Here is an 11,850-nt window from a genome sequence, read left to right as displayed (position 1 = left end):
GTAAATGAAAAAACTAATTGCCAGAGGAAACATTTGACAAAGAAATAGCTAAGAATATTTCAAAATTAATGAAATCAATAAACTGCATATTAAAGAATTTTAGAGGACTGAAAACACTATAAATATAGAGTGGGAAAAAGAAATAACAAAGAAAATTGACATATCATAGTCAAATCGATGAAAATCAAAACAAATATGAAAATCATTCATGTAGACATAAGCATTATGTAAGGAACATATAAGCATCACAGCAGACATCTCAATGTAAACTATGCAAGCTAGAAGACAATGGAGCAATATATTTGCAGCAGTGAGAGAAAAGAAAACCAGATATATATAGTCTTATAATAAGCAATCATGCATTTAATTAAGTATAGGGAAATACTGTTGCTAGTTAGACTAATAACACCTTTCAAAGGTGAAATCAAAATAAATACTTTTAGGGGAGGGAAGACTAAGAAAACAATGTAATGAGAACAATTAAGAAACTACATTGGAATTATAAAAATCTAACACAAAGTAAAAATGAGAAAATAAAATGCAAACTAGGGAAAAGGAAAAATAAAATTCAACCCCACCAGTCATTGTACTGATTATCAATGAGTCACATGTTCCAAATTCAAATAAAGACAAAGGAAAAATAAAATTCAGCCTCATCAGCAATTGCACTATTAATGAATCATATTCCAAATTCAAATGAAGACAGTATAATGCTAAATTTGTAAAGATTAGGACAATTATCTACTAGGAATATGACACAGGGTTAATATGATTGGATGCAGATGTTTTTACTGAAATGCTCTGCATTATGCATGTATAATTGTTTCTAACATTTTTATTATATTTTAGATAGTGATGATGATGATGATTGCTATTATTAGCTTTTGTAGACAGGTTATATGTGTGTAACAGCGATAGCTATTCTGGAACTTGCTTTGCAGACCAGGCTGACCTTGAGATCATGGAGATCTGCCTCTGCCTCCCAAGTTCTGAGATTCAAGACATCTCCACTGCTGCCTGCTATATTTTAGATTATTTGAGCCTTGTTCCACGTTTCTTTTACTCTTATCTGCAAATCCTGAAACTTCATCATTCCATACTAACTATATGTTATAAAAGTTATAAAGGTTAGTTTGAAATTTGTGTGCCACAAAATTACCTTTGCTTGGCCTACAAATCTTACTAAAGGTAAGATTGCTTCCACCACTACCTCATCCAGTGCAGAACTGCTCATGATGGTTTCTTCAGATCACTTCTCATCTTCTTGAGGTCATCTAGTCATCTCTTTCCCTTTGTCCCTTAAACGGGATATTCTCCATCTTAGAATTTCATGTGGCTAGAGGTCATACAAATCCAGTCATACTGTAGCATTTGAGATCAACCCATGCTGTCACAGTATTAATATTTCACTGATATTTAGTAGTAAGTATGATTGCTCTTCCTGAACATAACACAGTTTATCCATTTCCAAGTTAATGGGCTTATAGAGTGCTTCTAGTTTAAATGTAACACATATAATTAAAGTTTAAAAGATAGCATTCACACATGAGAAGGAAACATATAATATTTATCTTTCTTGGTTACAGCTCCAATAATTTATATATAAAATTCATACTTTCATATTTATTAACTGTTTAATAATATCTATTAATTAGTTGATGTATGTCTAGGCTGTTGTTAATTTTTTAATGTTATAAGTAAAACAGAGATGAACATGGATGGAAAAGTACTTCTGTAGCATGTGAGAGTTCTTTGGGTCTATGCCCAAAATGAGTATAGCTAGATCTGTTTGCAGATTTGTGAGGAAACTGCACACTTATTTCCATAGTGACTATACCAGCTTTCATTCCTGCCAGCTGTGAATAGTTTTTAACTTTTCGCCATGTCCTTGCCAGCCTCTACCATAGTTGGTTTCGCTAACCTTGACCATTCTGAGAGGAATAAGATGAAATTTCAAAGTTTTAATTTGCACTTACCTGACAGATGAGGATGCTGAACATTTTACAAAGTGTTTCTCGCTATTTATGTTTCATCTTTTGAGAACACGTTGTTTAGTTCCACACCCATTTTAAAATTAAGTTGTTTCCTTGATATTTAGGGTTTTTTGTTGTTGTTTTGTTTTGTCTTTGAGTTGTATACATATTCTTAATATAAAGCCTCTGTCAGATGAAAGTTTCAAATATACTTTTTTTTCCCTTCTATAATCTGGCTGCCTCTGAACTGCAATGATGGTGATCTGGGCATGTAGATTTCTTTTATTGATTGTGTGTCAGATGTGAGATTCTCACCTGATTCAGATTGGGAAGGTGCTGTGCTGCATGACCAGAACTAGACTTGGAAATGTGGGGTTGGCAGGGAATCTCACCAGGTAAGGCTGGTGCAGGAACTATGTGACTAAAGCTCAGGCTTGGAGTATGGAGGTAACACTGGCAGGTTAGGTTCTAGGGAGCATACCAGGCAAAACTGGTGTACTAACTCAAGTAATAAGTATTTTTAAAACATATTGCTGGAAATATTTATTAATTAAGATGTATGGTGACTCATCTCACCTATATTTTATTTCTATCTTCATATTCCTTCTAGTTCATATTACTTATTCTCTCCTATTTATTCTGGAAGGAAACTTTCTCTTGACACAGAATTCTGCACTGACATTTTCTGTTTTATGAAGAATGGTAAATTAAAGTTGTCCTATGTCTTTGGACCTCTACTATTTGTTGTGAGAAATATGAAAAATGTCATATTTCAGATACTGTTTTTGAATGTATTCTTTGGCTTTTATTGCAAAAAATGTCATTATGTTGCCCACATATTTGATTTTCTTGGATTTTTCTAGTTTAGAATTCTCTATGCTTTTGTTTAGTTTTCATTTTATGCTGTGACCAAATAAAAATTTCTTTGTCCCATATATTACCAAGTACTTTAGTTTTGTACCTCCATCTTTTAAATTACTCAAGTTTAGAACTTTGTATAATATTCAACACACCCTGAAGCCTAAGTGTTTTTTAAACTTTCCCATAAACATATTTTAATCATATTCCTCCTCACCCAATTTCTAGGTCCTCCTCCCTACTCCATACAATCTCTCTCTCTCTCTCTCTCTCTCTCTCTCTCTCTCTCTCTCTCTCTCTCTCTCTCTGTCATCCTTCCTGTCAAAATGAACACATGAACACACACAAACAAAATACAAATGAACAGATTAAAAAAAATCAATAGGATGAAAAAATTACCAAATCCCAATAAAACAAAAAACTCACAAACAAACAAGCTTCTGGCTGGCCATCTGCTCCAGGGCAGCATGAACTCGTTGCATATCATATGGAAGAAGCTGACTTCCTCTTTCTTGGAAGGCATCAATTAACAATAAATTCTTGGTTAAGGGATGGGACCATGAGTCTGCTTTGCCTTCTCTGTTCTAGGATTTTTTTATTTTAATTTTGTTTTATTCATATTGGTGTTTTTTTAATTTTAAATAGCTTGTTTTACATGTCAATCCCAGTTCCCTCTCCCTCCCCTCCTCCCGCACTCCCCTTCCACCCTCCCTCCCACCCTATTGCCAAATCCTTCCACATAGGGGATGTCTAGAGTCTATCATTTTACTCTTGGTAGGGTCAAGGCACTCCCCTAAGAGTCCAGGCTGAGAGAGCATCTCTCTTTGTGCTATAGGCACATGAAGACAGATTGTATACCAGGGATAGACACTGATCCACAGCTCAGAGCCCCATAGGTTGTCCAGGCCTTCTCACTGACACTCACATTTGGGGGGTCCAGATCAGTCCCATTCTGGTCTCCCCACTGTCGGTCTAGGGTCCAAGAGCACTCCCCTGTTCAGATCAGCTGTCTCTGCTGGTTTTGCCAGCCCATTCTTTGCCAATTTGCTCATCATTCCTCTCTCTCTGTCACTGGGTTCCTTGGGTTCAGTTCAGTGCTTAGTTGTGTGTTTGCCTCTGCTTCCATCAGTCCCAGGATGAAGGCTCCCGGATAGTTATAGACATCAAGTTCATTATCAGGAATGGGCATTCGAGGTGGTCCTTCCACTATTGCTTAGCTTGCCAATTGATGTTATACCTTTAGATCACTCGAGGTCACTCTGGTGCCTGATCTGTCTTCGATCCTATGATTCCCTCTTCCCCCTATTCTACCCCCACCCCCTCAACTTCCTGTTCCCCCATGACCAACTCCCTTCCTCTTTACCCCCTCTATTCTTCCCAGGTCCCACTACCCCCCCGCCCTGTTCCCCATCCATTCAGAGGATCTTGTCTCCATCCTCTTCTCTTGGGTACTATGCATATATGCATATCTTTTAGGTTCTTTCCTGTTTCCCAGACTCTCTATCTGTGGAAGTGCAGACTGGCACTATCCTGATCCATATCTAAAATCCATATATGAGTGAGTACATACCATGTTTGTCTTTTTGCGACTGGGTTACCTCACTCGGGATGGTTTCTTCCAGTGCTATCCATTTCCCTGCGAATTTCAAGATTCCATTGTTTTTTTCTGCTGAGTAATACTCCATTGTGTAAATATACCACATTTTCTCTATCCACTCTTCAGTTGAGGGGCATCTAGGTTGCTTCCAGGTTCTGGCTATTACAAACAATGCTGCTATGAACATAGTGGAGCAGATGCCCTTGTTGTATGAACCTGCCTCATTTGGATAAATGCCTAAGAGTGGAATTGCTGGGTCTAGTGGTAGATTAATTCCCATTTTCCTGAGGAATCTCCATACTGATTTCCAAAGAGGCTGTATGAGTTGGCATTCCCACCAGCAGTGGAGGAGTGTTCCTCTCTCTCCACATCCCCTCCAGCATAAATTGTCTTCGGTGTTTTTGATTCTAGCCATTCTGACAGGAGTAAGATGGTATCTCAGAGTTGTTTTGATTTGCATTTCCCTGATGGCTAAGGATGTTGAGCACTTTCTTAAGTGTCTCTTGGCCATTTTAGCCTCCTCTACTGAGAATTCTCTATTTAGCTCTGTACCCCACCTTTCAAGTGGATCCTTTGGTGTTTTGGAGGCTTGTTTCTTGAGTTCTTTGTAAATTTTGGAGATTAGCCCTCTGTCAGATGTAGGGTTAGTGAATATCTTTTCCCATTCTGTGGCCTGCCTTTTTGTCTTTTTGATTGTGTCCTTTGCCTTACAGAAGCTTTTTAGTTTCAGAAGGTCCCATTTGTTAATTGTTGATCTCAGTGCCTGTGCCACTGGTGTTATGTTCAGGAAGGGGTCTCCTGTACCAACTCGTTGAAGAGTATCTCCCACTTTCTCTTCTAAAAGTTTCAGTGTGGCTGGATGTATGTTGAGATCTTTGATCCATTTGGACTTAAGTTTTGTACAAGGCGATAAACATGGATCTATCTGCAGTCTTCTGCATACCAGTACCCAGTTATGCCAGCACCATTTGTTGAAGATGCTTTCTTTTTTCCACTGTACAGTTTTAGCTTCTTTGTCAAAAATCAGGTGTTCATAGGTGTGTGGGTTAAAATTAGGGCTTTCGATTCGGTTCCATTGGTCTACCTGCCTATTTTTGTGCCAATACCAAGCTGTTTTCAGGACTATAGCTCTATAATAGAGCTTGAAGTCAGGTATGGTGATGCCTCCTGAAGTTCCTTTATTGTATAGGGATGTTTTGGCTATCCTGGGCCTTTTGTTTTTCCATATAAAGTTGATTAATGTTCTTTCCAGGTCCTTGAAAAATTGTGATGGAATTTTGATAGGGATTGCATTGAATCTATAGACTGCTTTTGGCAAGATTGCCATTTTTATTATGTTGATCCTACCAATCCAAGAGCATGGGAGATCTTTCCATTTTCTGGTACCTTCTTTGATTTCTTTCTTCAAAGACACAAAGTTCTTGATATACAGGTCTTTCACTTCCTTGGTTAACATTATCCCCAGATATTTGATGCTGTTTTTGGCTATTGTAAAAGGTGATGTTTCTCTGATTTCTTTCTCAGTCACTTCATCATCTGTATATAATAGGGCCACTGATTTTTTTGAGTTTACCTTGTATCCTGCCACATTGCTGAAGGTGTTTATCAGCTCTAGGAGTAACCTTGCGGAGTTAAAAGAGAACGTTTGGGAGAGCGAAATGGAAGAGAAAATGCGGAACCAAACTCCTGCTTCCAGTCGCAAAACTTTGATGCTCTCCCCGTCGGGGAATCGAACCCCGGTCTCCCGCGTGACAGGCGGGGATACTCACCACTATACTAACGAGGAAGAGAGGATTTTTGTGTAGTTTGAACTTGTGTATGCTATCACCATATTGGTGAGTTTTTATGTGAGCCTTAGGGGAGGGTTCTGAGTCTTCCAAAATCTCTCACATTCTGTATACTGTTCAGTTGTGAATCTCTATGTTAATTACCATCCATGTCAAGAAGAACCTTCTGTAATGAGGATTAAATGGTGCACTGATCTATGGTTACAGCATTATGTCCTTACGAGAGATTTTATTTCTATGATCATTTAGCAGGATGATAGTAGATAGTTGCAAAGGGTCCATGACTGATGGGGGAGTCCTTCTGTGTATATATTGTCCTATTGGTTGATAAATAAAGCACTCTTGGCCAATAGGGAAGCAATATAGGTGGGACTAGGAGTCGAGGAGGATACTGGGAAATGTAGTCAAGAGTAGGAGTCATCATGTGATCCTGGGAGGAGAGGGCAAAAGACTGGAGTTCTCAGTATGATAAGACCTTATAAAAATACATATTAGTAATTATGTGTTAATAATTAAGTCATAGCTACACATTAAGAAGCCATAGGAAATGGCCAACAGCTTTATAACTAATATAGCGTCTTGCATGCTCATTTGGGACTGATGTGGCTCTTGGGGAAGAATGTACATTACACATGACCTATAAAGTCTCAGGTTCTTGATCTCTTTAGAAATGTCAGGTATGGGATGATCCCAGCTAGCTAGGTGAGCTTGGGTCTCTGGGGGACCCCCATCCACTGCCTGACCCCCATCTGCTCGATCTTCCAGGCTGCTCCTGGCATCCAGAAGACCCGCCCACACAGGAAAGACATCAGCCCTTCCAGGCCCCAAACTCCAGTGATCCCAGTCAGCTTCAGGAAGGAAGGAGACCAGTGGATACAGAAAGACCCCACCAGCACCCACTGGAAGAAGAAATGGGAAGAAGACAGAATTAGAGCTCACTACTCCACCAGAATCTAGGGAACCAATGCCAGCAAGACCTGAAAAGCACTACATAGATGAAGCAGAGGAGACAGAACTTAAAAATCATTTTATGAAGATGACTCAGACCCTCACAGAAGAAACGAGGAAATCCCTTAAAGAAATAGAGGAAAAAACAAACAAAAAAATCCATGAAATGGAGGAAAAATTCAAGAAATAAACAAATCTCTCAAAGAATCTAAAGAGTACCAAGAAAAAACAACCAAGCAAATGAAGGAAACAACTCAAACAGTTGAAGGATTGAAAGCTGAAATAGAAACAATGAAGAAAACAGAGAACAAGGGGATGCCGGAAATAGAAAAGCTGGGTAAACGATCATCAGGAACTACAGATGCAAGTATCACCAATAGAATACAAGAGATAGAAGAGAGAATCTTAGGTATTGAAGACTCATTAGAGGATATACAGTCATCAACCAAAGAAAACCTCAAAACCAATAAGTCCCTAACACAAAATATCCAGGAAATATGGGACACCGTGAAGAAGCCAAACCTGAGAATAATAGGTATAGAAGAAGGCGAAGAAATACAGCTCAAAGGTACAGAAAACATATTCAACAAAATCATAGAAGAAAACTTCCCTAACCTAAAGAAGGATATGCCTATGAAAATACATAGAAGAATCCTACAGAATACCAAATAGGCTGGACCAGAAAAAGAAGTCACCTCGCCATATAATAATCAAAACATCAAACCTACAGAATAAAGAGAAAGTATTAAGAGCAGCTAAAGAAAAAGACCAAGTAATATATACAGGCAGACCTATCCGAATTACACCTGACTTCTCAATGGAAACGATGAAAGCCAGAAGATCCTGGACAGGTGTCCTACAAACGCTAAGGGAACAAGGATGCCAGCCCAGACTACTATATCCAGCAAAGCTTTCAATTACCATAGATGGAGAAAACAAAATATTCCATGACAAAGCCAGATTTAAACAATACATGTCCATGATTCCAGCTCTACAGAAAGTGCTAGAAGGAAAACTTAGATCCAAGGAAGACAACTACACTCACAAAGACACAGGCAATATATAATCCCACTTTACATAACACCAAAAGAAAAAGGGAGGAGAAACTACACAAAATAACTTCCCACCAATAAATCAAGCACAAACAAGAATCATCAATCAATGGTCATTGATATCCCTCAGTGTCAACGGCCTCAACTTGCCTATAAAAAGACACAGACTAGCAGAATGGATATGAAGACAGAACCCATCCTTCTGCTGCATACAAGAAACACATCTCAACATCAAAGACAGACGGTATCTCAGGGTAAAGGGTTGGGAAAAGATTTTCCAATCAAGTGGACCCAAGGAACAAGCGGATGTATCAATCCTAATATCTAGCAAACTAGAATTCAAATTAAATCAATCAAAAGAGATGAAGAAGGACATTTAATATTCATTAAAGGAAAAGTCCATCAAAATAAAGTCTCAATTTTAAACATCTATGCCCCAAATACAAAGGCACTTTCATTTGTGAAAGAAACATTACTAAAGCTCAAAGTGCACACAAAATCTCACACACTAATAGTGGGAGACTTCAACACTCCGCTCTCACTGCTAGACCGGACCTCCAGACAGAAACTTAACAAAGAAACAAAGGAACTAATAGAAGTTATGACCCAACCGGGTTTAACAGACATCTATAGAACATGCCACCCAAACACAAAGGGATATACCTTCTTCTTGGCGCCACATGGAACCTTCTCTAAAATTGACCACATAATAGGAAACATAGCAAATCTCCACAGATACATAAAAATTGGAATAACCCCCTGTATCCTCTCAGACCACCATGCATTAAAATTAGAATTCAACAATAACACAATTTGCAGAAACCCCACAAACTCATGGAAATTGGACAATGCTCAATTGCACCATCCCTGGGTAAAGGAAGAAATAAAAAAAGAAATTAAAGTCTTCCTGGAATTCAATGAGAATGAAGACACAACATACGAAAACCTATGGGACACTTTGAAAGCAGTGCTAAGGGGAAAGTTCATAGCACTAAGTGCCCACATGAAGAAACTGGAGAACAATCATACTAGAGAATTAATAGCACACCTGAACGTTCTAGAACAAAAAGAAGCAAACTTACCCAGGAGGAGCAGACACCAGGAAATAATCAAATTGAGGGCAGAAATCAATCAAGTACAAACCAGGAGAACATTGAGAAGAATCAATGAAACAAAGGGTTGGTTCTTTCAGAAAATCAACAAAATAGACAAACCTCTGTCCAAACTAACCAAAAGACAGAGAGAGAGCATGCTAATTAACAAAATCAGAAATGAAAAAGGGGACATAACAACGGACTCTGAGGAAATCCAGAGAATCATCAGGGCATACGTTGAAAATCTGTACTTCACAAAATTTGAAAATTTAAAGGAAATGGACAATTTCCTGGATATATATCACTTGCCAAAACTAAATCAAGAGCAGATAAACAATCTAAACAGACCTATAACCCTTAATGAAATAGAAGCAGTCATCAAAAGTCTCCCAAACAAAAAAGCTCAGGCCCAGATGGCTTCAGTGCAGAATTCTACCAGAAATTCAAAGAGTTAACTCCAATACTCCTCAAAGTATTCCACACAATAGAGGCAGGAGGCTCACAATTACCTTGATACCAAAGCCACACAAAGACACAACTACGAAAGAAAACTATAGACCAATTTCCCTCATGAACATCGATGCAAAAATGCTCAATAAAATACTAGCAAACTGGATTCAAGAACACATCAGAAAAATCATCCACCATGATCAAGTAGGCTTCATCCCAGGAATGCAGGGATGGTTCAACATTAGAAAATCTATCAATGTAATCCACCATATAAACAAACTGCGAAAGAGAAACCACATGATCATCTCACTAGATGCTGAAAAAGCTTTTGACAAAATCCAGCACCCCTTCATGATAAAGGTACTAGAGAGATCAGGGATAACAGGAACATACCTGAATATAATAAAAGCAATATACAGTAAACCAACAGCTAACATCAAACTAAATGGAGAGAAACTCAAAGCAATTCCTCTAAAATCAGGAACAAGACAAGCCTGTCCACTCTCTCCATATCTCTTCAATATTGTACTTGAAGTTCTAGCTACAGCAATAAGACAACAAAAGGAGATAAAGGGGATACAAATAGGAAAAGAAGAAGTCAAGCTTTCACTATTTGCAGATGATATAATAGTTTACATAAGTGACCCGAAAAACTCTGCAAGGGAACTCCTAGAGCTGATAAACACCTTCAGCAAAGTGGCAGGATACAAGGTAAACTCAAAAAAATCAGTGGCCCTATTATATACAGACGATGAAGTGACTGAAAAAGAAATCAGAGAAACCTCACCCTTTACAATAGCCATAAACAGCATCAAATATCTAGGGATAATGTTAACCAAAGAAGTGAAAGACCTGTATATCAAGAACTTTGAGTATTTAAAGAAAGAAATCAAAGAGGATACCAGAAAATGGAAAGATGTCCCATGCTCTTGGATTGGTAGGGTCAACATAATAAAAATGTGAATCTTGCCAAAAGCCGTCTACAGATTCAATGCAATCCCTATCAAAATTCTGGCACAATTTTTCACAGACCTGGAAAGAACATTAATTAACTGTATATGGAAAAACAAAAGGCCCAGGATAGCCAAAACAACCCTATACAATAAAGGAACTTCAGGAGGCATTGCCATACCTGATTTCAAGCTCTATTATAGAGCTATAGTCCTGAAAACAGCTTGGTATTGGCACAAAAATAGGCAGGTAGACCAATGGAACCGAATTGAAAACCCTGATTTTAACCCACACACCTATGAACACTTGATTTTTGACAAAGTAGCTAAAACTATACAATGGAAAAAAGAAAGCATCTTCAACAAATGGTGCTGGCATAACTGGGTACTGGTATGCAGAAGACCATGTTTATCGCCTTGTACAAAACTTAAGTCCAAATGGATCAAAGATCTCAACATAAATCCAGCCACACTGAAACTTTTAAAAGAGAAAGTGGGAGATACTCTTCAATGAGTTGGTACAGGAGACCCCTTCCTGAACATAACACCAGTGGCACAGGCACTGAGATCGACAATTAACAAATGGGACCTCATGAAACTAAAAAGCTTCTGTAAGGCAAAGGACACAGTCAACAAGACAGAAAGGCAGTCCACAGAATGGGAAAAGATATTCACTGACCCCACATCTGACAGAGGGCTAATCTCCAAAATTTACAAAGAACTCAAGAAGCAAGTCTCCAAACCACCACAAAGGATCCAATCAAAAGGTGGGGTACAGAACTAATCTGAGAATTCTCAATAGAGGAGGCTAAAATGGCCATGAGACACTTAAGAAAGTGCTCAACATCCTTAGCCATCAGGGAAATGCAAATCAAAACAACTCTGAGATACCATCTTACTCCTGTCAGAATGGCTAAAATCAAAAACACCGAAGACAATTTATGCTGGAGAGGATGTGGAGAGAGGGGAACACTCCTCCACTGCTGGTGGGAGTGCCAACTCGTACAGCCATTTTGGAAAGCAGTATGGAGATTCCTCAGGAAAATGGGAATCAATCTACCGCAAGACCCAGCAATTCCACTCTTAGGCATATATCCAAAGGAGGCAAATTCACACAACAAGGGCATCTGCTCCACTATGT

At 38.5% G+C, this 11,850-nt stretch overlaps 1 non-coding gene across 1 annotated transcript; it reads right to left on the bottom strand.

Moving 5' to 3' along the window:
- Window positions 1-6,142: 6,142 nt before the first annotated feature.
- On the bottom strand, window positions 6,143-6,214 carry Trnad-guc. The gene has a single exon. It is a non-coding gene; the product is annotated as a tRNA-Asp (tRNA).
- Window positions 6,215-11,850: the final 5,636 nt, after the last annotated feature.

The sequence above is a fragment of the Mesocricetus auratus genome, unplaced genomic scaffold (genome assembly GCF_017639785.1).
Source record: "Mesocricetus auratus isolate SY011 unplaced genomic scaffold, BCM_Maur_2.0 Super-Scaffold_4256, whole genome shotgun sequence".
Lineage (NCBI taxonomy): Eukaryota > Metazoa > Chordata > Mammalia > Rodentia > Cricetidae > Mesocricetus > Mesocricetus auratus.
This window is presented reverse-complemented; position numbering and strand designations above follow the sequence as displayed.